Below are 27084 nucleotides of genomic sequence, written 5' to 3' on the forward strand. Positions count from 1 at the left end.
CCAGGCTATCAAATCAGAAAAGCCAAACAACTGTTTCTCTACAGGTACAGAGCAGAACAAAAATGGCAAAGCAACTGAAAACCATTGCCATATCATGGTTCCATACTGTATCTGGAATGAGGGGGAAGAAGAAGTGCTGACTATAAAATATCCCACAGTAATGTTAACATGTGAGAGAGCATGATTTGTGGCATTATGGATTTCTCCCCCCACTCCCCAATATTTGACAACCATGCCTACAATGTAACTCTTCTGATAACGCAAGGTAAATAGACTGCATTGTGGAATATTAAGAGGTGCATACATGTTCTCATTAACCTCAGCTTACTCACAATGTAAAGAGATCTTGTAAGCACCTTTGAGACTAAGTGAAAGAAAGAAATCAGCAGCATGAGCTTTTGTAGACTTCAGTTTACTTCCTCAGATGCATTTGGTGGATTAAAAGTTAGGGACAGACATATATATGCCATTGGTATGTGGGAATGTCAATTCTCATGTTCTCCATTAGGAACATAATTCTATATGGGAACTTATCAGACCCAGGTACCAAGGTCTGCCAGTTTGTTCTCACACACAATTACTTCACCTTTGGTAACAACATATACAGTGTGCCCTTCCCTTACACAAGGATCCATTCTGGACCCACACACACACACACACCCGCACGTAAGGGAAAATGCATAAAGTTAGGCCCCATTAGAAGTAATGAGGCTTGTGCCCTCTTCCTATAATGTGGGCGCACTGTACCTTCAAGTCAATGGTGCTGCCATGGGCACATACATGGCACCACAACATGCCAATATCTTCATGGCCAACCTAGAACACTGCTTCCGTAACTCCTGCAACCAGAAACCACCCCTTTACCTGAGGTACATTGACAATATCTTCATAATTTGGACTCACGGAGAAGACTCCACCAGAGTTTCAATACCCTACCATCAACCTCAGCATGGAACTATCTACAGAACAAGTTCACTTTCTGGACATCACAATACAGCTACAAAATGGACACCTAAGCACCACACTATATTGCAAATCAACTGATGCTACACGTACTTACATACCTCCAGTTTCCACCCTGAACACATCACCAGATTCATAGTCTACAGCCAAGCCCTCCGATACAATCACATCTGCTCAGACCCACAAGACAGGGATGGCAAACTCAAGGAATTACAACAAGCATTCCTCAAACTACAGTACCCACCACATGAAGTAAAAACAAACAAACAAATAAATAAACAAGGCAAGACTTGTACTCAGGACTGATCTGTTACAGAACAGATTGGAGAGAAAATGACAGAACCCCACTAGTGGTTACATACAGCTCCCAACTGGGACCACTCATCATCATCATCAATGAACTACAACCCATTCTAGACAATAATGCCATTCTTTCAAGGGCTCTTGATAGCAGACCTTTACTTGCCTACAACAACCTTCAAACTTCAAACACGTATTCACCTATAAGATGACACAGAACACAGATGGGGACACATATACTAAGCCGTGCCACAAACCAAGATGCCAACTCTGCCCAAACATTTATCACTTTACCTTTGGTAACAACATATACAGTGTGCCCTTCACAAGACCTCATGGCATCACACACAATATTGGGGGAGCCTTCACATGCTCATCCTCCAATGTGATTTATGCCATACCAAGTCATCAATGCCCATCAGCACTTTACATTGGGCAAACAGGCCAGTCCCTGCACAAGAGGATAAATGGGAATACACAAAAACCGGTAGCAGAACATTTCAATCTCCCTGGGCACTCCATCTCAGACCTCAGAACAGTGGTCCTTGAACAAAAGAACTACAAAGGAAAGAGAAACACAGAACTGGAGTTCATCCACAAACTAAACTCCTTAAGAATGGATTGAACAAAGATAATGGATTCTTGCTCACTACACATATTTCAATACTATCTGACCTCATCCTCATGGGGGCATCCTACATTCATCTATTATTTTCATCATAGGCTAGTTCCATTGCCAAACTAATTTGCCACTGCATCTCCATGCACAAAGGCTAGTTCCCATTGCCTTTGTTCACAAACAACCATAGTTAAAACTGGACTTGCCACTTCATTTCCATAGAAAAAGGATTTGTAATATCAATTGATATTTTCACATACCAATGGCATATATATGTCTGTCCCTGGCTTACACTCCACCAAACACATCTGAGGAAGTAGACTGAAATCTACGAAAGCTCATGCTCCCTATTTCTTTCTTTCAGTTAGTCTCAAAGGTGCTACAAGATCTCTCTACATACTGATTACATAGACTAACACAGCTATATCTTTATAGCAACAGCAACTTCATTTATATACTGTTTCATACTGAACTAAGCAGTCTCTAGAGGTTCACAACTGTAAGCTAATTGCCCCCAACAGGCTGGGTACTCATTTTAGTTATTATTATTATTATTAACCTTTATTTATAAAGCACTGTAAATTTACACAGCACTGTACATACAATCTTTTTAATTGGATGGTTCCCTGCCCTCAGTCTTACAATCTAAAAAGACACAACACAGAAGGAGAAGGGAGTGACCTTGGAAAGATGCAAGCTGAGTCGAGCTTGAGCCCTGGGTAGCATTGAACTTGCAACCTTATGATTTTGAGTGAGTGGCTGCAGTACAGGCATTTAACTACTGCACCACCAGGGCTCTTTGAGGAATCTTTGAATTCCTCAATTTACTCAGTCACTGTTCTCAATGAGAAAATTTAGATTAACAATGCATTCCTGCCATTAGCTAAGGTGGGCATTCCTCAGCTCAGACAAATAAGGCATTAAACGTCGATGATAGGACATTCAGTGTGAGTTGTGTTTTGGGATTCCCTATTTGACTATGCCCCTTTGGAGATGAAGGGCTTGTCTTGTTGTTTTGTGTCTCTTCAAGTCATTTCTGACATATGGCAACCCTAAGATGAATCTATCATGGGGTTTTCTTGGCAAGATTTGTTCAGAGGAGCTTTGCCATTGCCTTCTCCTGAGGCTGACAGAAAGTGATCTGCCCAAGGTCCCAGTGTGCTTCATGGTAAACAGGGAATCAAACCCTAGTCTCCAGAGTCATAGGCCCGGTACAGACGGGGACAAAGTGCCAGCCTGTGGGCGGAGTCACGGTGGAGTGTCCACATGCTGGATGCCGTGACTCCGCCCACAGGCTGGCACTTTGTCCCCGTCTGTACCGGGCCTATGACTCTGGAGACTAGGGTTTGATTCCCTGTTTACTATGAAGCACACTGGACATTCTAGATGGCAGTGGCTATGATGCCCTTTAGAGGGTGCAAAAAGGAGCTGCATTTTGAGGCTCCTTTTTCCACCCTTCAGAGGCCAGATCAGAGTCACGGCATGCGGTGGCCATGGCCAAAATCCAGCCAGTAAAGGGGCTGTTTGTACAGCCTCATAGTCCAATACTTAAACCACTACACTATGATGGCTACAAGATGGGAAACATTTCCCCCCCCCCCAAAAAAAAAAAAAAAAAATCTGGTACGAGCATGACACACAATCCAAGTAATTTCCTCCAAATCCAGTGCAATCAGGAGACATGACACATGCCCCTATCAGTGACAAAGTCAGAGTATAATGCCTTAAACCAGATTTTAAGAACTCCCATTTTTCTTCCAGTTTCCAGGAAACTATGTGGTGAAGGCAGAACAGATTGCTGCCTGGCAGGTGCCACCATTTACCAATGTCCAGGCCTGTTTCCATCCAGAACAATACCGTATATACTCAACTATAAGTCGAGAAATTTAAGCCCCAAAATGGACTCCGAAATCAAGGATCGACTTATGGAAGGGTCAATAGGTTACTACAGCTGATAAAGTTCATTAAAAAAAGTGTCCACTTTCCTCTGTAGCCAAGTAAACAGTCCCCATTTGAGTCTCGGTGCCGGCAGACTCTCCTCTCTCCGTGAGTGTGTGTGTGTCTGTGTGTGTGAGTGAGAGAGAGATCCTTCAGCCATCCCTCGCAGCTGGAGCTAACAAGCAGCTACTGAGGGAAGGGAGAGGGATGCAGAGAGAGGGAGCATGAACAGGCTTGGACTCCGTTTTGCAAACCATGGGTCTGGAAATGCTGGGGTTAAAGGCAAGACTGGGGTCCTCCTTCCCCCCCCCCCCTCCAAGCCATAGGCCTGGAAATGCTGGGATTAAAGGCAAGCCTGGGGTCCTCCTTTTCCCCCCCTCCAAGCCATGGGCCTGGAAATGCTGGGGTTAAAGGCAAGCCTAGGGTCCTCCTTTTCTCCCCTGCAAGCCAAATGTCTGGAAATGCTGTGGTTAAAGGCAAGCTTGGGGTCCTCCTTTCCCCCCCTGCAAGCCATGGGTCTGGAAATGCTGGGGTTAAAGGCAAGGCTGGGGTCCTCCTTCCCCCCCCCCCCTTACAAGCCATGGGTCTGGAAATGCTGGGGTTAAAGGCAAGGCTGGGGTCCTCCTTTTTCCCCCTCCAAGCCATGGGTCTGGAAATGCTGTGGTTAAAGGCAAGGCTGGGGTCCTCCTTTTTCCCCCTCCAAGCCATGGGTCTGGAAATGCTGTGGTTAAAGGCAAGGCTGGGGTCCTCCTTTTTCCCCCTCCAAGCCATGGGTCTGGAAATGCTGGGGTTAAAGGCAAGGCTAAAGTCTTCCTTTTTTCCCCCTCCAAGCCATGGGTCTGGAAATGCTGGGGTTAAAGGCAAGCCTGGGGTCCTCCTTTTCTCCCCCTGCAAGTCATGGGTCTGGAAATGCTGGGGTTGAAGGCAAGGCTGGGGTCCTCCTTTTCTCCCCTGCAAGCCAAGGGTCTGGAAATGCTGGGGTTAAAGTCAAGGCTAGGGTCCTCCTTTTTCCCCCCTGCAAGCCATGGGTCTGGAAATGATGGGGTTAAAGGCAAGGCTGGGATCCTCCTTTCCCCCCACCCTCCAAGCCAAGGATCTGGAAATGATGGGGTTAAAGGCAAAGCTGGGGTCCTCCTTTTTTCCTCCTGCAAGCCATGGGTCTGGAAATGCTGGGGTTGAAGGCAAGGCTGGGGTCCTCCTTTACCCCCCTGCAAGCCATTGGTCTGGAAATGATGGGGTTAAAGGCAAGCCTGGGGTCCTCCTTTTCCCCCCTGCAAGCCATTGGTCTGGAAATGATGGGATTAAAGGCAAGCCTGGGGTCCTCCTTTCCCCCCCTCCAAGCCATTGGTTTGGAAATGCTGTGGTTAAAGGCAAGCCTGGGGTCCTCTTTTTCTCCCCTGCAAGCCATGGGTCTGGAAATGATGGGGTTAAAGGCAAGGCTGGAGTCCTCCTTTACCCCCCTGCAAGCCATGGGTCTGGAAATGCTGGGGTTAAAGGCAAGGCTGGGGTCCTCTTTTTCCCCCCCTGCAAGCCAAGGGTCTGGAAATGCTGGGGTTAAAGGCAAGCCTGGGGTCCTCCTTTTCCCCTCTCCAAGCCATGGGTCTGGAAATGATGGGGTTAAAGGCAAGCCTGGGGTCCTCCTTTTCCCCCCTGCAAGCCATTGGTCTGGAAATGATGGGGTTAAAGGCAAGGCTGGGTTCCTCCTTTTCCCCCATGCAAGCCATGGGTCTGGAAATGCTGGGGTCCTCCTTTTCCCCCCTGCAAGCCATGGGTCTGGAAATGCTGGGGTTAAAGGCAAGGCTTGTGTCTTCTGTTTTTCCCTGCAAGCCATGAGTCTGGAAATGCTGATGCAAAGAGGTGTGTGTGTGTGTGTGTGTGTGTGTGTGTGTGACCCTTGAGAGAGGTTCAGAGAAAGAGATGTAGAGCGGGAAGTGGTGCTTTGTTTCTCCCTTTAGATCTTTTGTAACATGCCCTCGACTTATCCACGGGTCATATCAAAATCCATGATTTTGGCCTCAAAAACTGCTCTTGACTTACACATGAGGTCGACTTATACATGAGTATATACGGTAGTTACAAGGGTTTTCCCTCCCCAGTGCTGCTGCTGGAGGCATGTTCTCTCAGAATGAGATGCCAGGTGCTTTGCAAATGAGAAAGAAAAAAAAAACCTTTCGGATATTGTTATATGGTGGTGTCTGCCAGGCAGTGATCTGTCCTGAGAGCTGAAGGAGAAAAGGCAGCAGTGTTGGGAGATGACAAAGGAAAGGCAGCAGAGGTGGACCACAGCAACCTCTGCAGGGACATGTGTAAACAACTACTATGATAATCTGTGAATGTTTACAGAAGTTCTTGATCCTGGCTGCAGATGCCTGGTTAGTCATCTTTGAATTAATTTCCTGGTCTCACCCCCCTCCCACTTGCTAAAGATAAGGGAGATCTGAACAACTTTGTTGGTACCACAACCAATGATACCACATATTTCTATATGCAAGGACTCAGATGTAACATTAGCAGTCCTCCACTTGAGCAACCCAAACATTTTCCTGGATCCCAACACTATCAAGTGCTATGTTGCCATAATGCCAAATACTAATGAGGCCACTATTGAGTGCATCCAGTTCTGGGATTACTACTGATATTTGTTTTTAAAAAATGGGAAGTGAGGATGCATGTGAAAAGTAGGGGGGGCGGCTTTATGACTTATTTTAACATGAGGTGTCAATCCACCACTCAGATTCAGTAAATACTATATATTGATACTGGAGTGATGATAGATAGATAGATAGATAGATAGATAGATAGATAGATAGATAGATGTTCATGTAAACACAAGCAACAGATGCTAGCTTGCCAATGTTCATAGCTAATGGAAGTGGGACCAGGGAAGAAAACAGAAATTGCTTAAACAGAAGCTGTTACATAAGAAATATGAGTGGAATACTATCCGAGACACTCCGACAAAATACAGTAAAACCAAGAATAAAGAGTTGATTCAGTATTTTGCAAGAATATCATGTTGTATCATTATTTTCTCAGTAGAAAATCACATTAATAATTACAGCAAAGTGAACATTTACATAACTGTCTGATTTCTAATTCTTACTGTTAACATTTCTGCTGCAACCTGGTATCTTTAAGCTACCAAGATGCTGACAATTTCAGCTTCACCTCATTCAGCTCTTATTCACATAAGTAACACTTCATGACCCAGGTAATGAGTATATGTCTAGCAGCTCCAAATACTGTCACTATTAGAACAGTCTAGTTCTACTTAAGGAATTTAGTTACTGTTCCAGTATTTTTGTACTGACATATTTTGGTCTTAGTATGCTTCAACCAAAGGGTTTTTTGGAGTTGGAAGGGAGTGTTTGTGCTTAAACCATTAGATTTATTGCGTACAGCCATCCAATAAATTGTTCAGTGGCACGACAACACATAGGTAAATTCAAGTGATCAAATGGGTTTCCTCTAATTTGAACTAACCATACGATTCAGGACTAAAATACCTATGGCCTTCCAGTTATTCAGTCAAAATAAAATAAAATTAAAATTTTTTAAAAAGGAATTTGAAGAGTAATAGTCTAAAAAGTAACTTTCCCAAGATGTGCTTTGAAGTAGAAATATGGTGTGTATTAGTCATTGTTATGTGCCTTCATGTAACTCCACGTTATAGTGATGCTATTATAGGGTTTTCTTGATTGGATTGAATAAAAAGGTGGTCCTCACATTTGGTGGCAGTGGGGATGGGGGGTAGTTAAAATCATTACTGTGGCCTTGGGCATGCCTAAGAGGAAGGTATGACAAACCTTTGAATAAGTGATATCTTCCTCTTAGGCATGCTCAAGATCACAGTAACTATCTCTTCTTCTGATACCAATGTGAGGACCACCTTGTGTAACCTCACAGTTCCTGTGTGACCCCTTATTCATCTTATATCATCCCTGGTTACCATCACCTTCTATTAACTGCTGCCACCATGGAGACTGTATATCTAAACTCAAGCTTTCCAATATGTAGCATTCTCAGAGGCTTAAATATATAATACAAAATAATGACTTATTAAACAAAAATTGAACATAACAAGGCATATTACTTACCATATATAATACACATAAATCCTGACCGATGCTAATTCTCACGCCTCTCTCTCTCTCTCTCTCTCTCTCATATCCTAACTCTCACCTTGACTCTTGCTATTGCCACACTGCAGAAATAAAGCAGTTTGACACCACTTTAACTGTCATGGCTCCATCCCGTTAGCTATTCACTCTGATCTAACAGGGAGCTCCGTGCCTCACCAAACTAAAAATCCCAGGATTCCACAGAATGAAGCCGTGGCAGTGAAAGTGATGTTAAACTGTTTTATTTCTGCAGTGTGGATACATTTTCCGACATGTCTCTGTCTTCAACCTTGACTCTAACTCTCCTAACCTCTCAAACCCCTAAACCACACTAATTAGTCCCTAATCTCAACAGATTCTCTCTCATATCCAATAGACTGTCATACACCAGCCTTTTCAAAATCCCCTCAGATATTCCATTATTCACCACTCACTCCAAATACTCCATTAACTCACCCTTCCCAACAGATCCTTGGCCTATGAAATCTACTGTGCACTGCATAAATAACTATTCTTTATTCAATAAATTCAACATGGGTTTCTGTGACTGAGCAGGAATTCAAACCCTGGTCTCCTAGAGTCCCAGTCCATGGTTGCCACACTGAAGAATGAATGCAGTTTGACACCTCTTTAACTGCCATAACCGCATTTTATGGAATCTTAACATTGCACTGTGGCAGTTAAAGTGGTGTCAAACTGCATTCAGAACAGAATTCTGAAAAGGGGCCCTCCACACTGCTGCACATTTGTTCAAAGACCCAACTGAATTAAATGGGAATTTGCACTGACTTTTTAACTGCAAAATTACCATGCCATCTGCCCATCATTCCATTCCTGCTCATTTGGTTACACATAGTACAATGCAAATACAATGACATCGAGAGCAATGCAATTATGGAATTCTGCAGATGTGGCACTGTGTGTAAAAAACACTATTTTTTTTGAGGGGGGAGTTATCGTCTTTCCTTCTCCTATTAATATACTCACTGTATATCTTTGTGCTAGCTTACTGTAGCATTCTTACAAAACAGGCACAATACCATGTTTTATTACATTACACTGACACTCTTAACTCTTGAGCCCAATACTCAGTATGTATTTGGCTGCAAAACAAATTTCAGGATTTGATTGAACTCCTCTGAGTGCACACAGATTATTTTAATATGATGTTCCAAATATGGCTGATATGCTCAATACTCCCTAAAATATAAAGAGCCTTCTGCCTAGAGATATAACACAAAATCTTTCCTGCCTTTGCCAAATACTCTTTCCTCCACCTTTCAAGAACCAAGGAATTTGATAGCCACAATGACTTGCATTTTGCAGTGCAACAGACAATGTGGGAATCAAAGGACTGTTCTAGAGAACAGCAAGATCCTCAGGCTAGCCTCAAGCATGTTGGGACAATACATCTGCTAATTTATTTCCTGAATAGCATGCCAGTTACCTACTGTAGTCATAACAGAAAACAGTAATGCAAAGACCTGTCCCAGGAAAAGAAAAAGAAACAAGTATGGTTTGATTTCTTCAGCTCCACCATCCCCCGCAAGACAGTAAGCATGCTAAGAATGGTGAAATGCATATATGTATATTGACAGAATAAATATCAGATATATCACTATGCATAATGATGATGTAGAAGATAAAACAAGTTAAACTGAAACAAGTGGGCAGCTAGCCCCACACAGGACAGAAACAACATGGAGGAATAATGCAACATCAAGACCTATGAACGGTCCCTCCCTCCGATATTTAAATGACCCAAAGTAATACAAAGAACGTGGATGTCAAAGGAGGTATTTATTATAATGCTAATAGACTTTAATTTTTACTTCCTGGAGTTACTCTTTCTCTCCCAGGAGGAGTAATGGACTCTGCCTACATGGATATTCCTCCATACTATGTTAAGTGAGAACTATAACAGCATCTTGATGAGATAAATGTAGGCATATGACTTGAACACCATCATCCCCCCCTTTTTTATTGTTAACAACTTTGTCTGCTGAAAATGCCAGCTAAGTTTCAAAGGTTTGCATCATGCATTTAAACAGAGGCTGGATGGCCATCTGTCATGTATGCTTTGATTGAGAGTTCCTGCATGGCAGGGGTTGGACAGGATGGCCCTACGATTCTATGATTCTATGCATTTTGTGCATTTTGCTTGGCCAGTAAATATCAACTGGGGCTGAACAGACCAGCAATTTAAGCCAGCTTCCTAGCAGCGTGGGGGCATGGTGACCGCACATCCCGACTTTGCCTCCAATCCAGCCTCACACCACCTGCCTGACCAGATAGGGAGCAGCCCACCACATGGTGCAGGAGTGGAGAAGAGTTGTGGCTGTGGCAAAAGGGGCTTTCTGCCACTCCTTTTTGTTCCAGCAAAAGGCCAGTTTGGGGCCATGGCATACAGTTGCCACAGCCCCAATCCAGTGCAGAGAGAAGCAGCATGACACTAACCCTTTAGGGCTGTCTATTTTCGGCCACTGTTTCATGGATATGAGACTAGTTTTGCTGTGGTAACATTTGGAAATAATTGGATGCCACCTGGATAGGATCATCTCCACTTTTGGGAACAGCATGAAAGCATTCCATGGATGTATGAGAGTAATTGTTCTTTGCTGCTCCAGGCAGGAGGACCAAATCTAATAGTTTTAAATTACAAGAAGGTAGATTTTAATTGAACATTAGATGGAACCTCTTGGTGGTTAGAGTGGTTTGACAATGGAACCAAATACCTAAAGGGGTGATAGAGTCTCCTTCTCTAGAGTAATTGAACATGCTTTGGAATACATTGAAATATGGGGAGGGGTAACTATTCATAAGTCTTGCTCTTGTAATATTTCTCCAGATGGTTTTTTTCCTTAAAGTTGTAAAACCCATTTGACAACTGGAAAACAAATAGCAGAGACTATTGTTTTCATCTCTACTTCAAACTCGTTGCCTGTAGTTACATATAATAAATGTGTAAAACATTTTTTTTCTGAACTGATTTATGAAAAGTTAACTATTTCAGACCCATTACCAACAGAGATGTTAATGAAAAAATGTGTGTAATCCACTGAACTAGAAAGGCAGTCGTCTGGATCTTTCTTCTTTTTTTACTCCATATGTAACAAATGCTTAATAGGACACTTTCATACACTGAAAAAAATAACTCTGACCTTATGTGCTATAAAGAAAAAGTAGCTGAAATTCTGCCTTTGGAAAACTATGATTACTGAAAGAAATACCTTTGAAAATGGATTCACAAATAATTCTGTGACCTTTTACTTCTGGAGCAATAAGAGCAATTCTAAAAGCTTATTTTTTAGGAAAACTAAAGGAAAGATATCTATGCTTTTTATTCAGTGCCTTTCTTGTTATGAAATGTAGTCACAACAAGCTACACTTAATTACCACAGTAATTAATAATGCATTTAATTACCACACTAATTAATAAGGCAAATTTATGGCTCTGCATTTACAAAGCCTGAGCACAACAGTGGAAGGGAGAGGAGCAAACAAACAATGTTATGAACTTCAAGTAGCTTTAAAGGGGGAATCAGATAAATTCATGATGGACATCAGTGGCTACCAGCCATGACAACTGTATACAGCTGGCCCTTCTTATACATGGATTTTTTATACACGGATTCAAGCATACACTGAAAATGTTTTAAAAAAGTATAAATTTCAAACATCAAACCTTGATTTTCCATTTTTTTAAATAAGGGACACCATTTTGCTATGTCATTATATTTAATGGGACTTGAGCATACATGGATTTTTGTTATACACAGAGGATCTTGGAACCAAACCCCAGCATATAACAAGGGTTCACTGTATTACATCTAGGATCAAAGGCAGATGTATAAACAATAATTGGAAATAAGAAGTGGTGAGCCATGGCTGCATCTGCACTGCAGAAACAATCCAGTTTGACCAGACTTCAACTTCCGTGGCTCAATGCTATGGAATTTTGGGAATTCCATTTGTGAAACATTTAGCCATCACTGTCAGAGAACTCTGGTGCCACAACAAACTACAGTTCCCAGACGTCCATAGCATTGAGCCATGGCAGTTACAGTGGGGTCAAACTGGATTATTTTTGCAAAATGGATACAGCCTGTGTCTTACCACAGAGCATGGTGTGATTCAGACCTCACAACCTGGAGGACTTTCAAATACCTTATTGTTCTTTTGGTTTTTTTAATGAAGCATTTGGGTACCATGCAGATTGAAACTATAGTTGCAACCAGCATCTTTATTTATCAAAACAGAATATAAGCTTCAGAAGCACACTGAAGAAAAAAAGATACCAATCATGATGGAGATTTGCTCTGTAGCACACCAATAACCGAACTAATTTTAAGAGAGCAAGGGTGGATGGGGTGTAACCATGAGAGAGGTGCAAATGAGGACATTGCCCCTAAATAAGAAATCTGTCACCCAATGGAATTTCCCCTCAGTCCCCAAATTTCTAACATTGGTCTAACTTAAAACCAGCTGAGCATTTAAAAATGCAATTTAGGCATCCAAAGCAGAGAGCCAGATTAAGCTAACACAAGAATAAGAATCCTAGTGAACAATTTTCAGTGTCTCACTCTCTCAATGCTAGAAATTTGGGGACTGGAGGGAAATTTTATTTGGTTGGCAGAATTTTTATTTGGTACCTCCGATGGCTACACACAAAGAAGGAAGGAAGGAAGGAAGGAAGGAAGGAAGGAAGGAAGGAAGGAAGGAACTTTGATAATCTCTGGCTAGTATGAAGAAGACAGAGAACACTTGTGGGCAGAAGAGCAGAAAGAATAAAAGTAGGGGTGGAGGAGAGAATGCATGTATTGAAAAAAGAGCAAGGTCAGTGGCAGGATGGAGAGATAAAGCACCTGGGGGGTGGAGAGAAACTGGGATCATCACTCCCAGGGTGTGTGTTCAGGGACCTCCCAGAGCACACTTTGCCCACAGCCCCCTCAAACTGTGGTACACGTCAAGACAGCCTATTGAGGGTTTGTTAATCCCTCAAAATGTATTGCATCCAACCTGAGAAAAAAGACAAACACTTTTTTTCCTCCTGCACAGTTTCCACAATTTGCATAAGATTTTTCTGTGTAAAACAAATGTCTGTTCCCTCTGTGAAGCGAAACATACCAAAAAACCCCCAAAAAACAACAACACCTGATCCTTTGATCGACAGTGTAAACAACCCATGCAATGCTTCCAGTTTTTCTAAGTCCATGCAAAAAGGAAGCAGCTATTGTAGTTTGGCTATGCAAACTGCACAAATTACACAATCGGTACAATTTATGCAAAACCTATTCTCACAAATGCAAAAACTCTCACCAAGAAAGATAATTTATCTTGCCATCTTGCAGGTGAGGAGAACATGTTTGCAGTTTCTCATTTTTACATGTGAGAAGGAGTGAAATAATAATTTATATCATTGTTCGGAATAGATACCAGCCAAACAGAAGGTATTAAGTAATAAGCAGACAATAGAGGGTTGTTGTACCATGAAGATTTCTTGCTTTGTTGTTGGCTAATGCTCCTTTCTATGTAACATTTAGGTTCAGACTAGACTTTAAGTAGTTTTAAATCAAATGCTGACTACTACTAACGATATATCTTCATTTAGAAAAAAGCATCCTTATATGTCATGACCCAAATGAGGATCGCAGTGCATGACAAGCTGTTTAACTCTTTACACTGCACTATTTTCTACTGAAAAGAAGCCTCCTCAAACTGACACTTTTGCTACCATTTTAAATTTAAAACAGCCCACTTAGCACATGTCCCTGCAGCTGCTTTTTTTTACTCATGTGTAGGAGAACTCATTTTGACATCAGTTGATGCAAAAGTTGAGACAGAAGGGATTGCTACCCAACCCCTGAATAATGAAACCAGACACAAGACTGGGATAAAATAGGGCCATTTATTGACCTATTTATTAAATTCTTAACGGAACTGCAACTAATTTATAAAAACAACCAAGTGTGGGAGAAATTGCATCTAGTGTCTTTTCCCAGACCACTTCTGCAGCTTATCGGGTTGATAACATCGGAGCCCTCAATGACAACCCAAAAACTGGATTATTTGCTGTCCAGCCCACATCAGGAAGTCTAACCAGAAAGCCCCCATCTGTGAAGATTAAAGATTGGGTTTATCTTTCAAGTCAGAACTAAGGGGCAATTTCTTTCTGTCACCCCCAGGTCGCAAGGCCTAAACAAGTGGTTCCAGAAAAGTCCCTTCCACCCAAACAGTGTCCAAGGTGCACACCGAATATAATCCAATTATTTTTGCCAGAGTTATTTAATTATAGAAATCCATTTGCATTCAAATTTTTAAGCCAAACTAGGTATTATTAAAGTTCATGTAAGCCAATTTCCCATATCCTGCTGGACACAGTATGGGGTATGCAAAACCCCATGGAACAGGGCAAAAATTCCTACCCGGCACCAAGACAACCAAGGAAAGGTCATACTATACCAGCAGCGGGTGGGTCGATTTCTTCATTTGCCATGGGGGTGGTTAGCAAGACTTGCTTCACACCATGCCCCCAAAGTCTCATGCCTTGACATCACTTTCCCGAGAATTGTCTTTTCCAATTAGTATGTCATCTTGTGATATGACCAAAGTGTGATATCTTCAGTTTAGTTGCCTATGATTTCTAGGGAGAGTTCAGTCTTAAGTTGCTCTTGAACCCATGCATTTATCTTTTTGGAAATCCATGGTATCTTTGGAACTCTCCTTTAGCACCACATTTCACATGAATTGAACTGCTTCCTATTCAACAGTCTTCACTGTCCAGCTTTCACAACCATACACGGAAAATAGAAATACTATGGAATGGATGATTCTGACTTTGATACATAATGACACATATTTATATCATTTATATTTATATATACAGTACTATATATTAAGTTGCAGATAAATATAGTATTTTTGAAACATAAAATTATTCTGGTTCCTTTTTTGCCAAAAAATAAATAAATAGTAGACTGACAAACATTCCACCTCACATGAAAGTATGTTATGTGTGTTGGCTTTGTTTTAGTGCTGTAGAATATTATGTCTGCAGCCACAAACACACCACAATAAATTTGAATCTTTATTGCAGTCAGAAAATACTCCAGATTAAATCACTCAGTGTGCATATTTGTTTAAATCTGCACTAAAGAGAATTAAATGAATTTAAATGTTGGTAAATAGCTCCAACAGCCTCCACCAGTCCCCCTTACTGGGATCCAATTTTATTTTCTCCATTTGTACATCATCTTCCAGGAAACAGTTTGTTTTGTTAGGTCAGTCAGACACTTGAGTACCTGGCTTTGTCCTAGTAGACATGTTATCATCAATGTAATTTTTATTGCAAATGTATTTCTCCAGGCCCATTTTAGACTACAGAATGCATGTAGTATGGTCAAATGAGCCTCTTTTGCCTACCTAGTGACCTATGTGGAAATGACCAGGATGAAGGATGAAATGAATGTGGCTGGTTTCTAGGGAAACAGAAGAAAATGTAGGTGAAGACGGAATTATGCAAGATAAAATGGAAAGCTTGGAGGGAGGGAGATTGTTGTGGAAGGGAAATAAGAGCTGCAGTGTTCATTCTATTTCAAGCAGACATGTTATTTATCCTGTGGATTTATTTTTCATACCAGGGTGTCTGCTTGTTTGACCACATTAGGGGGGCATATTATTGAGAATTCATTCTCTCCACATCTCCACAATATTTGAACATTTGGTCTGTCATATTCCCACCACCACCACCAAATAATAGGGCTTTAGATGAGTCATGAAAGGTAAAGATGCTGGAGTTTGTAATAATTTGCCTAATTTGGCAGTTATAACCTCACTTGTATTCTCCCTTTCCACATAAAAAAGTTTTATACACTCAGCTATCCCTATCAGATCTGTCCTTTCAACTGTGAAGAGGATTGTTACTGTCATGCAAATCACTCTTCTTCTATTACCAACAGAGGAATTCAAACTGCATTCCTTTGCTATCTAGTTCAGAATTTCTCAAATGGTCAAACCCATCTCCTTCCCCTGACAGAAAAAAAATGTGACCCATCACTCACACAATGCAATTTTAGGCTGCGTCAATAGAAGTATTGTGCCTAGATCAAGGGAAGTAAGTGCCCCTCTATTCTGCTTTGGTCATGCCCCACCTGGAATATTGTGTCTAGTTCTGGGCACCACAATTCAAATGTTGAGAAATTGGAGCGTGTCCAAAGGAAGGCAACTAAAATGGTGATGGGTCTGGAAACTATGCCCTATGAGGAATGACTTAGGGAGCTGGGGATGTTTAGCCCAGAGAAGAGAAGGTTAAGAGATGATATGATAGCCCTGTTTAAATATTTGAAGGGATGTCATATTGAGGAGGGAGCAAGCTTGTTTTCTGCTGCTCCAGAGAATAGGTCCCAGAACAATGGATGCAAGCTGCAGGAAAAGAGATTCCACCTCAACATTAGGAGGAACTTCCTGTAAGAGTTGTTCGACAGTGGAACCCACTCCTTCAGAATGTGGTGGAGTCTCCTTCCTTGGTAGTCTTTAAACAGAGGCTCGATGTTGGGGATATTTTGATAGAGAGTTCCTGCATATCAGGGGGTTGGACTGGATGGCCCTTGTGGTCTCTTTCAACTCTATGATTCTAGTACAGAGAAGAAAAGGATGTTGGCACAATCAGCTGACAATTACAGTGATTGTGTTGTATTAATATTTCATCCTTCGTTGGAAATTGCTAAATTTTTGTCACATTCCTTTCCTTCAAGTGGGGAGTTCCACTGTTAAGCCTTCCCTATGTTCAGTGTGAGTTGAAAACCATTTAAAACAGTAACTCTCAAACTTTGGTTCTCTAGATGTTTTGGATTTCAGCTCTCAGAGTTCCTGACTGCTGGCCAAGGTGGCCAGGCCTTCTGGGAGTTGAAGTCCAAAATACCTGGAGGACCAAAGTTTGGGAATCACTGGTTTAAAACATGAATGGCCTATTAGTACAATATTCCTTCCTTCCTTTTTTCATTTAGCTTTTTTTGTTTTAAATTTACTGAATTTATTGCAGATAAAGCATTCTCAGATTTGGTCCTTCCAACTCTATTACAATGAGAAAACCATTTGCCAGTTTTGTATTAATAATGTGCAATGGTAGTTCCAGTTGCACAGACTCAATGCAACTTACTTCAGTGAACAGATCAATCTGGAACTGTGTCTTTCACTCTGACACCCACCACTATCTATCTAGTTAGAATACATAGCATGGCTATGACCTTATCTGCTGATCTAGCTATATATTCTCAATTATTTAACATACTGTATTCAGTTTAAAAAAACCGAACAGTTTAATCAAGTAAACAAAACAAACCCCTTTCAGTTTAGCAATTGCTTTTTATGTTAAGGGCATGGCTTTAACATTGCAGAGCCTAAAAATTTTAGAGCCTGAATAGATATTGGCTGAATCTGCACTGCAAAAATTATTTAGTTTGACACCACATTAACTGTCCTGGCTCAATGCTATGGAATTCTGGGATTTGTGGTTGTTGTGGTACAAAAGCTCTTTGACAGAGAAGGCTAAAGATCTTTAAAAACCTCTCCAAATTCCCAGAATTCCATAGCATTGGGCCATGCAGTTAAAATGGTATCCAACAGATTTATTTCTGATATGCAGATGCAACAACTGAAAACTCTTAACAAAACCTGATAAATTTAAAGGTGGTTTTTTTAATGGGTTTAACTGGAAATACGTAGATAGACTAACAATCAAAGTGATTGTTAAAACAGTCAAGCAATGTTTCTGTGAATAATAATAATAATAAGTATTCTGTCTTCCTTCTGGTATAGGGCTCAAGGTGCTTAACAAAATTTTAAACAGTCCAAGTTAAAATAATATAAAGCATTAAAAATACAAAGTTTAAAAAACAATTAAACAACTTTTAAAAGGTACATGTTCAAATTTAAAATTTAAAAACTGTTTATAAAACTCTTACAGCACCCATGTCTGTGTGAGAAAGCCTGGTGGCATAAAAATGTTTTTATCTGCCACTGAAATGAAAGCAGGGATGAAGCCAGCCTGGCCTTTCTAGGGAGGAAATTCTAGAGCCTGGGAGCAGCCACAGAGAAGGCCCTTTCTCTTGTTCCCACCAAACATGCTTCAAAGGGAGATGGGCAGAGAGAAGGGTCTCTCCCAATGATCTCAATGTTCTAGTGGGTTCGTAAAGGGAGTTAAGGTCCTCCAAGTAGCCTGGACCCAAACTGCTGAGCTTTTCTAAAACAGTTCTTGTAATCTTGAAACATCAGCAAATCAGAACAAGTACCCTAATACCATCTTACACTAGAAGAAATAACTTTCTCTCTCATAGCACTGTACCCACGAGAAAAAAAGTACAAGTGTGTGAATATACATCTGTTTTTTTTTGAAGGTGTGGAATTTTTTCAATTAGTTCCAAAGATGTTTCATAAAATTACCTGCTGTCTTTTTAGAGATGGAAGGCAAATGGGGATTATTAATTCACACATAGCAATGCCTTTCCAATGAACATAAAACCTAAAATATGTCTATTAAAAATTAATTTTATTGTAGGTGCAGAACTAAAAGAAAATCCTATAACTAAACAAAAACTAAAATAATGCTCAAGCCAGTTGAAAACCTAACAAGATAATACGTGGTCCAAAGACATCAGCCACAACATTGCAAAGCAAAGCTATTTCTACACAAATAAAACTATGAGAGAAAAAAGAAAAGAAAACAACACTTCTAAGGTTCAACTACCATAGTTCTGGAAGCAGAAATAATGAGCTGCATGTTTGCTGAAATGGTGGCATACGTGCACCCCTTTCATGGCCCCCACCTTTCAAATAGATCAAAATCATAAGAAAATCCTCTCAAGAGCAAATGCAGGCATTCGTCAGTGGGCATAGGAATACACCACACACACACACACACACACGCCCGCGCACACAGACCAATAATTATTTCCCAGCTGCACTGATTTGCCCCCCCCCCCCCTCCTGTAGATGGAATCATTCCACTCTTTCTTTGGAATTAGTTGTAGAAGTTCTCCCCTGCTGACAGCAAAGTGCCAGCTTCATATCCTCTACCTACAATGCATCTGACATTTCAGCATTTCACCGAGTTAACATTTTTGAAAACTCCTTTTAAATACCTTCTTCTAATTATATGTAAATAACGCACATTTATTGCTTTTAAAGTTCATTGAATTAATGTCTAAATTTAAAACATTATTTTACCAACAAAATCAGCTCTGCACCTTGCTTCCCTTTATTCAAAAATAATTGGTTTGTGAGGGCTGAAAACCATCCAGGTATCCAAGGTTGATGGATACTCTAAAATGTTCAAATATTATATTTCTCAAGCACAATAGAATTGCTGAAACCTGAAAGGATAAGAAATGATGGATGGTTCAGGAATGTCTGTGCTGATTAATTTTTAACCTCTAATTTCTTTGGGTATTATCTTCTTCTCCCCCACTAAGCTTGGAATATCACAGAAAACTTTCAGATGCTTTCACAGCAAACCTCATGCCCATAAATATTTTTTCCAGTCCGCTAATACCCGTGATATTTCAATAGTGCTTAATTCTGTACCTCACAAACAGAATACATTTTTAAAAAGAAAAAGAGAGACCTTTAAGAAGATGCAGGCTGCCAAGAGATTCAAACAGTTGTGCCACACATTTCCATCAGAATGAATTGCTAATGCTTTAAGAAGAATGTCACAATGACAAATCCTTCAATCTCTCAGATTCTGTTCATATGGCAGACAGTGATCAGATGGAAACAGCCATTCATATCTAGTTCCAGAATTTTTGCCTATATTGTGGCATACTAGAGTCTTGCCCCATAGGAGGAGTTCATGTAATCTGTAACTCATTAATTAATTTATTTATGGTCAAAGTCCAAATATAAAAAATAAAATATATAAAGGCACACGCAACTACAGCTAAAAATTCATAAAACCTGCACTCCATACAAATTTCTAACAGTGTCTATCTAATACCCAAAAATTAAAATGTGGGGAAGGTAAAATGTAAAATTTCATAGCTAACATAACTTACATAATAAACTTACATATATAACCAAAGTTTCCTTATTATAACTCTCCCCCCCCCCTTCCAGTATTTATCTACAAGTAGCAATCTCACAAGCACAGAACCTAGCAACCTCCTCTGTAATTTGAGAGTCCAAGTCTCCAAGCAGGACGGAGAGATAAAATCTTTCCATTCTTCATGGAAATTATTGTCAAATTGGAGTGATTAGTCTAGAACAAGTACCTTGGTAAATTGAACAATACAATAGAATCTGATCACATGTAATCAGTCCAATCTGGTGTGCCTTTTTACCCACAGAAAACTCAAGGCACTCTAGCTGGTTCTTATGCTAGGTACAAGAGAGACAACAAATTGTAATAGTACTAGAGAGAAGGCAAAGCCCCCTCCAAGTCTGCCATGTTTGTTCATGACACCAAATTACTAATCATGGTGAAAATCCTAGTAGACTGGAAAGAACTCTAAAAAGATAGTTTTAAGCCAAGTGAATGGATAACAAATGTATATTTAGTCCTATATCCACAAAAGAGTACATTCAGGGTAAGAACACCCCAGACCCCAGAGGGCCACATCAATATTTATGCTCAAAAAGACTATAGAGAACTGTTGCTGTCACTTATTTGGGCACCAAAAATTATGTAATGTCGCTCTCAATCACATTTGGGAGCTGTTTTTGAATCCTTTTTTTTCTACCGGGGGGGGGGGGGATCTGGAGCGGGTTAGTAGAAGTTGCAAGGGCTATACAATCCCCACCATTATCACCACCACCACCACCATAGGTATAAAGTGATACAAACTGTGGCCATAAATAAACAATCCTAACTTCCCAGCTCTACTGCTAGGAGCTGTGATTGGCTTAAGGAAGAGTTCTTCAGTTCATGGTGAATAGCTGCATGAAAAAGACAAATAGCACTGTAAAGACTTTTGGGGAAGAATTTAAAGGAAAACTTTTCAGCATTGTAGTGTTTGCACACGGTGTAATGTTGCCATTTTTTCAAAAGAAATATTTCACACAATTATGGATGCTGCACTCCAAAGGGATATTGTTTTGTTGTAAACAGTACTGAAAAAGAGCAACCAGAAAGATGAAGGAATAGGAGCACTTCCTTGTGAACAAAAGCCACAGCAATTGGAGCTTTTTTAAAAAAGAAAGAAACAGGCAACTAGTTGGGGGAAAGGGGAAAGCATGTTAAAAAATCTGTAAAATTAAATCATGTATGGTATGGGGAAAGTAGATTGAGATTATTATGTTTCTAGTTCTCTTGTTCTGATAATATCCAAACTGGGGGGTCATTCTCAGAAATTCATTGGCAGGAAATTCAGACCAAATATACGAAAGTACTTTTTCATGCAAACCATAATTATGTAATTTAACTTACTGCCACACAATGCGGTGATGGCCATTAGCTGAAATGGCCTTAAAAGGAGGTCAGGCAAATTTGTGGAGGAATACAACTATCAATGACTACTTGACATCATGGTGATGTGGAGCCTTCATTTTCCAAAGTAGTTAAGCTGCTAAATATCAGTTGCTATGGTGCAGTGACAGAACAGTTGTTGTTATTTCAAGCACAGGTTGTACATGAATCATTTGGTTGGCCACTGTGAGAAAACTAGATGGACCTCTGGGTTAATCCAGCACAGCTCATCTTTCATTCTTCACAGGCACTAATAGTAGTTCCTTCTTCATCTCAAAGAGGCTTATCGCACCGGGGATAAAACGTTCCCTGATGCATTACAACGAGCGTGGGAGTGTGCAAAGCATGATGGGAACTCGATGGGGCTCAGAACGCGACTTTACCGCACAGGGAACGCTGCCGCCGCCGCGCATTCCCATCTGGTTCCAGAGGGCGCCATTTCTGGGAACAAGCGTTCCCAGAAATGGCACCCTGTGGAACCAGATGGGAACGCAATGGGAACACTTGGCAGCGGCGGCGTTCCCTGTGCAGTAAAGTCACGTTCTGGGCCCCATCGGGTTGCCATCATGCTCCGCGCGCGCTCGTGCTCATTGTAATGCATCGGGGAACGTTTTATCCCCAGTGAGATAAACCTCATTGTCTCAAACTTGACCTTGACCCAAAATGAAGTATGGAAGAAATTTGTGTGCATGTGGTAGTGGTAGGAAGAATGTAAAAGCCTTTTAAAAACCAGGGATGTAGCTCACAGCAAATAATGGCCCTCTAATTCCTGGAACATTCTCACTGTTTTGAAGGGTAGAATACCACAAAGACAACATTAGAAAGTTTACAGTTTTCTAAGCCTTTGACTTTAATATTTTACACACATAGTGCCTTTTTAGGGTTTTCAAGAAGTTGCTCAATGAGTCGCTAGAGGATTTCTGTGTTTGAAGTGATTCTAAGGGACCAGCTTGTAAGGTATGTGCCATGCTGGAAAAGCTAGAGAAAAATAACTCAACCTCTAAGAAAGATAGATATATGGTGCAGGCTTACAATGTACCTTACTAATATACATATTTTTAATTGAGTCAGCAAACTAGTCTATAAATGCTTTCAAACTGCTATTTGAAATAAAAAGTTTCTCATTAATTGTACCAAGTCTCTCAATATTAATGGTGTATGTAGGCCATTTGTGTTAATTACAAATTAGAAATAAGATAATAACTTCAAAAATAAATTACTATACTGTATGTTAAAGAGATTTTCTTTCCTGAGAATAATAAAATGTTCCTTAGTAAGAGTGCGTACAAAGGGTCAAGTTCAGAAAGAAAGAGATTCTGAATTCAGACTTCACACTCCTGTTCTTTTTCAAGTAAAATGTAAGAAAAAAAATAGATGACCTTTCAGTACAGATCCATTCATGTTCTGAACAGAAGAGGGATATTGGCAACCCATGAATTCCCTTGTCATCAGTTTGGAATAATCTCTAGTTTTGCTAAGCACCAAGAAGTGTCTTGTAATATGGCTCACTCCTCTATTAAGGTGTCTTCCTGAACAGGCATAATGTGCAAGTAGATATATAGAGAAAATAAGAAGGAGCTATGACCCTCTATATGTTGTTAGTCTAAAAACCCCATGATCACTAGGCTTGTGGGAGTTGAAGCCTACTAACATTTGCAGGGCCACAGATACCCTACTTCTGGTAACATAAAATAACCTACTGTAGTGCATTAGGGTAAGGGCCTAAATACCCTAAACACACCAGATCCCATCTAATTTTGAAGGGAAGCAGGGTCAACCCTAGTTAGTACTTGGATGGGAGACTGCCAATAAATGTAAGGTGCTGTAGGCTATATTTCAGAGGAGGAAATTGGCAAAACCACCTTGAGTATTCCTTACTTAAGCAAACCCTATGAAATACATGCAGATGCCATAACTTGACAGATGACTTGAAGGCACACACATATCTGCAGTGCATTAAGGTACTGGAGGATGACAGTGAAATCTCAGGCAGTGAGAGATTGAGGGGCTGTGCAGATTGGCCATTAAGGCCGGCCCAGGGGTAAAGTCGAGGTGTGGCGAACATACAACTTATGTCCTGACTCTGCCCCCCCCCCATGGCGTGCTGCATCATGGCACTCCTCTAGCGCTGTATTTAGATAACAGCACTTCTCTAGCGCTGCTACAGCGCCCTTTCCAGGGCACAAAAGGGAGCCCCTTTTTGTGGCTTCTTTTTACACCTTGGAAAGGGCAGATTGGGGTCACAGCATGTGGCTGCCGCGGCCCTGATTTGGTGAAGATGGAGGTGGCTGCAGGCCACCCCTTAGGGGCAGTGTGCACAGCCCCTCAGTTGCTTTAACATTGAAAATGTAGAGGTAAATGGTAAACTATTTGTTGCCATCATCTGAACTTGTTAATCCAAGAGAGGGGTGGGACAGTAAGTAGGGCTTTCTGAACTAGTGAAGCATGTACTGTAGTACAAACTGGGTAAAAGAACCAAGTGGACTAAGAATGAGGGATTAAATAACACATTAAGAAGAATGTAAGGATAACAGGAAGAGAGAGGAATGGTTTGAGGTATGGAGGAACACTGGACAGAAAATGAACAGAGAGTGTAGGGCTAGGAGTTGCAGGTGTGAGGTACAACATAATAGAGCTAGTTGGTGGCCTCCATGACAATAGGGCAATTAATCCAGATTTTTAACCCAGGCTTTAAAAGAGTTATCCAAGGTACTGAAGCCTTTCCTTAAAATATGTTCATCCCCTTGGACAGCTCCCTTAAAGCTATCCAAGACCTTGAGTGAATTGAATGCCCAACTGATATGGGACACTCCAGTTGGGGAGTCCAGTAGATTCAGTCCAGAGGTCAAGAAAGGAATCCTGACTTCTTACCATAGACCAAACAGGGATCTATGAGAAATAACTTTTTCATATAATATGGGAAAATCATGAATGACAGATCAGTTCCAGAAAATAATGAAATATGCAATGCATGGACTTCAGAAAAAAGTTGTTAAATGTTGTGACTTCTCTGACCATGGTGACAGTTTTAAAACAACAGCTATTCACGGTTAATATTCCAGAAAGTGAAATAGGAAACCCTACATTATATTATTTCTTATCAGCTCCATTTCCCTTGCCTGACTTTAATTATACTTTAATTAGCAACTAACAGCCAGGTAACCAATTAGTACAGAATTACCATTAGGAAAATTCAGATGGTAATCTATAAAGGAAAGATCTTTTGACTCTTTCTTTCCTTTTCCAAGAGGGTTACTTGAAATGAGTGAAATTCTTTTTTTTTTAAGCACCAACAGCTGTTTTTTAAAAGCTTCTGAAATGTAATCATCCAGCCAAAAGATACTACTCTAAATAAGTGAGTTATAATTTGCACATTAACATCTATAGGACCCAATAGCCCTCTAATCTATCATGATTATGAAGAAAGAAGGATAGTATAGCACTGATAATTCTTAATTTAAAACACCAGGAAAGATCCTAAACACTTTTAAGGTAGTATAGATGTATAATAGCAACGGTACAGTGGATCACACAGTTGCACAACTGATTGTGCGGCATGTACCATGGTCTGAGCCAGAGCTTGAAATCTTGCTTTTTTATGGGGAACTCATTACTTTATTCATTACTGTAGCCTCCTATCAAATTGCTACTGTTCCTGCAGCTTAGAAAGGGAGCTCCTGGAGCTACACATTACTAACATATTCCCATTGCTCTTAGTATTTTGTCTTTGATTAAACACAGAAGAATAGGACAATGCTCTCTAGTTTCCCCAATTGACCAATTCAGAGACTGTGCCTTAGAAAGTCTGAGAAAATTGCAAAATACATTACAAAGCAATTCCTCTCTAGCACATTTTCCTAGATGATTTGATGTACAACCTTCCCCTCATTCGGTTTAACATTGGATGAGATTTGTTGCAACAGATCAAGGAAGTGCAGGTTGGGTGGAGTCCTACACACCCATGTTCATTTCTGATGAGTATTCATTCAATAGACAAATTTAATTCATAACAAAATCCCTTTCCATAAAATTTAATTCACCTGACACTTTGCTATATATATTTAACAGTATGGATACCAGGAATTAAAAATTATATTGAGGTTGGCTGCCAGTTTAGCTCAAAGGAGGTCCAATTGTACCAAACCACTGTATGGCAGCTATGGGCTTTAGGTATGAATAGATTGTCAGCTGCATTATGAGATAGCCACCCACGTAAAACCTTCCTCTTCTTCCCATTGCTGAGACTGAGTCAATACATACACCCAATAATTAGTAAAGAAGTGAGTTCCACTGAAAAGAAGTTAGTTACAGTCATGGCTGTCATAAGTAACAAAAGATAATTAAATTCCAGCTCATTACTGCAAGAAGTAACTAACTGCAGAAGTAATTCGTGAGATAAAAATAAGTTATGTCCTAGTTCTGCTTGGAGCTTGCCTGTTGTCCATACATACATTGGAAGTGAAAGAGAAGGCTCTGTGTGCTGTTGCAAAATGATTGTCCACACAATCATTTTGGATTGTGCAGACAGGATTGTCCTTACATGCTCTCTTAAGAAAATGCATTTGTGTAATTATTTGATTCTATGGGGATTAATCAATCAAGCTCAAAGCAAACCCCATTAAATATACTTGCTTTAGGAGTACATTCTGCAATGGTATAAAGTACAGACAATAATGACAATTATGGGAAGTATAGGTCTATCAAGTTTATCTTTTAACTTTGAAATAAAACCTCCGTGTTCAGAGACAGTTTCTTTCTGATTTCCAAACAGAGACAATCAGAGTGTTATCACTATAATTAATTATAAATAATTTGTTTTATTTATATACCGCTATTCCAAAGATCATAGCAGTGAACAGCAGGTAAGCTAATTAGCAAGTAAGCTAATTTGCCCCCAACAGTCTGGGTACTCATTTTAGCGACCTCGGAAGGATGCAAGCCTGAGTCGAGCTTGGGCCCTTTTGCTGGTCTTGAACTCGCAACCTTGTGGTTTTGAGTAAATGGCTGCAGTACAGGCATTTAACCACTGCGCCACCAGGGCTCCTATGATGTTCTCTTTTCTCAAAAGTAATATCGGAGCCATTGGCAATCATATTTGAAAACTCCTGGAGAACAGGAGAGATCCCAGCAGACTGGCAAAGGGCAAATGTTGTCCCCATCTTCAAAAAGGGGAAAAAAGAGGATCCCAACAATTATCGTCCAGTTAGTCTGACATCAATAGCAGGAAAGATTTTGGAGCAGATCATTAAACAGAGAATCTGTGAACATCTAGAAGGCAATGCCATAATCACAAAAAGTCAACATGGGTTTCAGAGAAACAAGTCATGCCAGACAAATCTAATCTCTTTCTTTGATAAAATTACCAGCTTGGTAGATGAAGGGAATGCTGTGGACATAGTATATCGATTTCAGTAAGGCCTTTGACAAGGTTTCCCATGACATTCTTGCAAACAAGCTTGTAAAATGTGGGCTAGACAAAGGAACTGTTACATGGATCTGTAATTGGTTGACCGGCCGAACCCAAAGGGTGCTCAACAATGGCTCCTTTTCATCCTGGAGAGAAGTGACCAGTGGGGTCCCACAGGGCTCTGTCCTGGGCCCAGTGCTATTCAACATCTTTATCAATGACCTGGATGACAGAATTGGGAGCATACTTATCAAATTTGCAGATGACACCAAATTAG

The 27084-nt window shown here is 40.6% G+C and overlaps 1 protein-coding gene and 1 non-coding gene across 8 annotated transcripts in view; one reads left to right on the top strand and one right to left on the bottom strand.

The window, feature by feature from the left end:
- Positions 1 to 27084, bottom strand: part of TENM2 (teneurin transmembrane protein 2) — a 1152237-nt gene that overhangs the window by 490603 nt on the left and 634550 nt on the right. The window lies entirely within an intron of this gene.
- LOC149321954 (U7 small nuclear RNA) lies at positions 10762 to 10821 on the top strand. The gene has a single exon (XR_016279540.1). It is a non-coding gene; the product is annotated as a U7 small nuclear RNA (small nuclear RNA).

Source organism: Sceloporus occidentalis, unplaced genomic scaffold (assembly GCF_023333645.1).
Source record: "Sceloporus occidentalis isolate IW3139 unplaced genomic scaffold, rSceOcc1.0.p SCAF_1, whole genome shotgun sequence".
Taxonomy (NCBI): domain Eukaryota; kingdom Metazoa; phylum Chordata; class Lepidosauria; order Squamata; family Phrynosomatidae; genus Sceloporus; species Sceloporus occidentalis.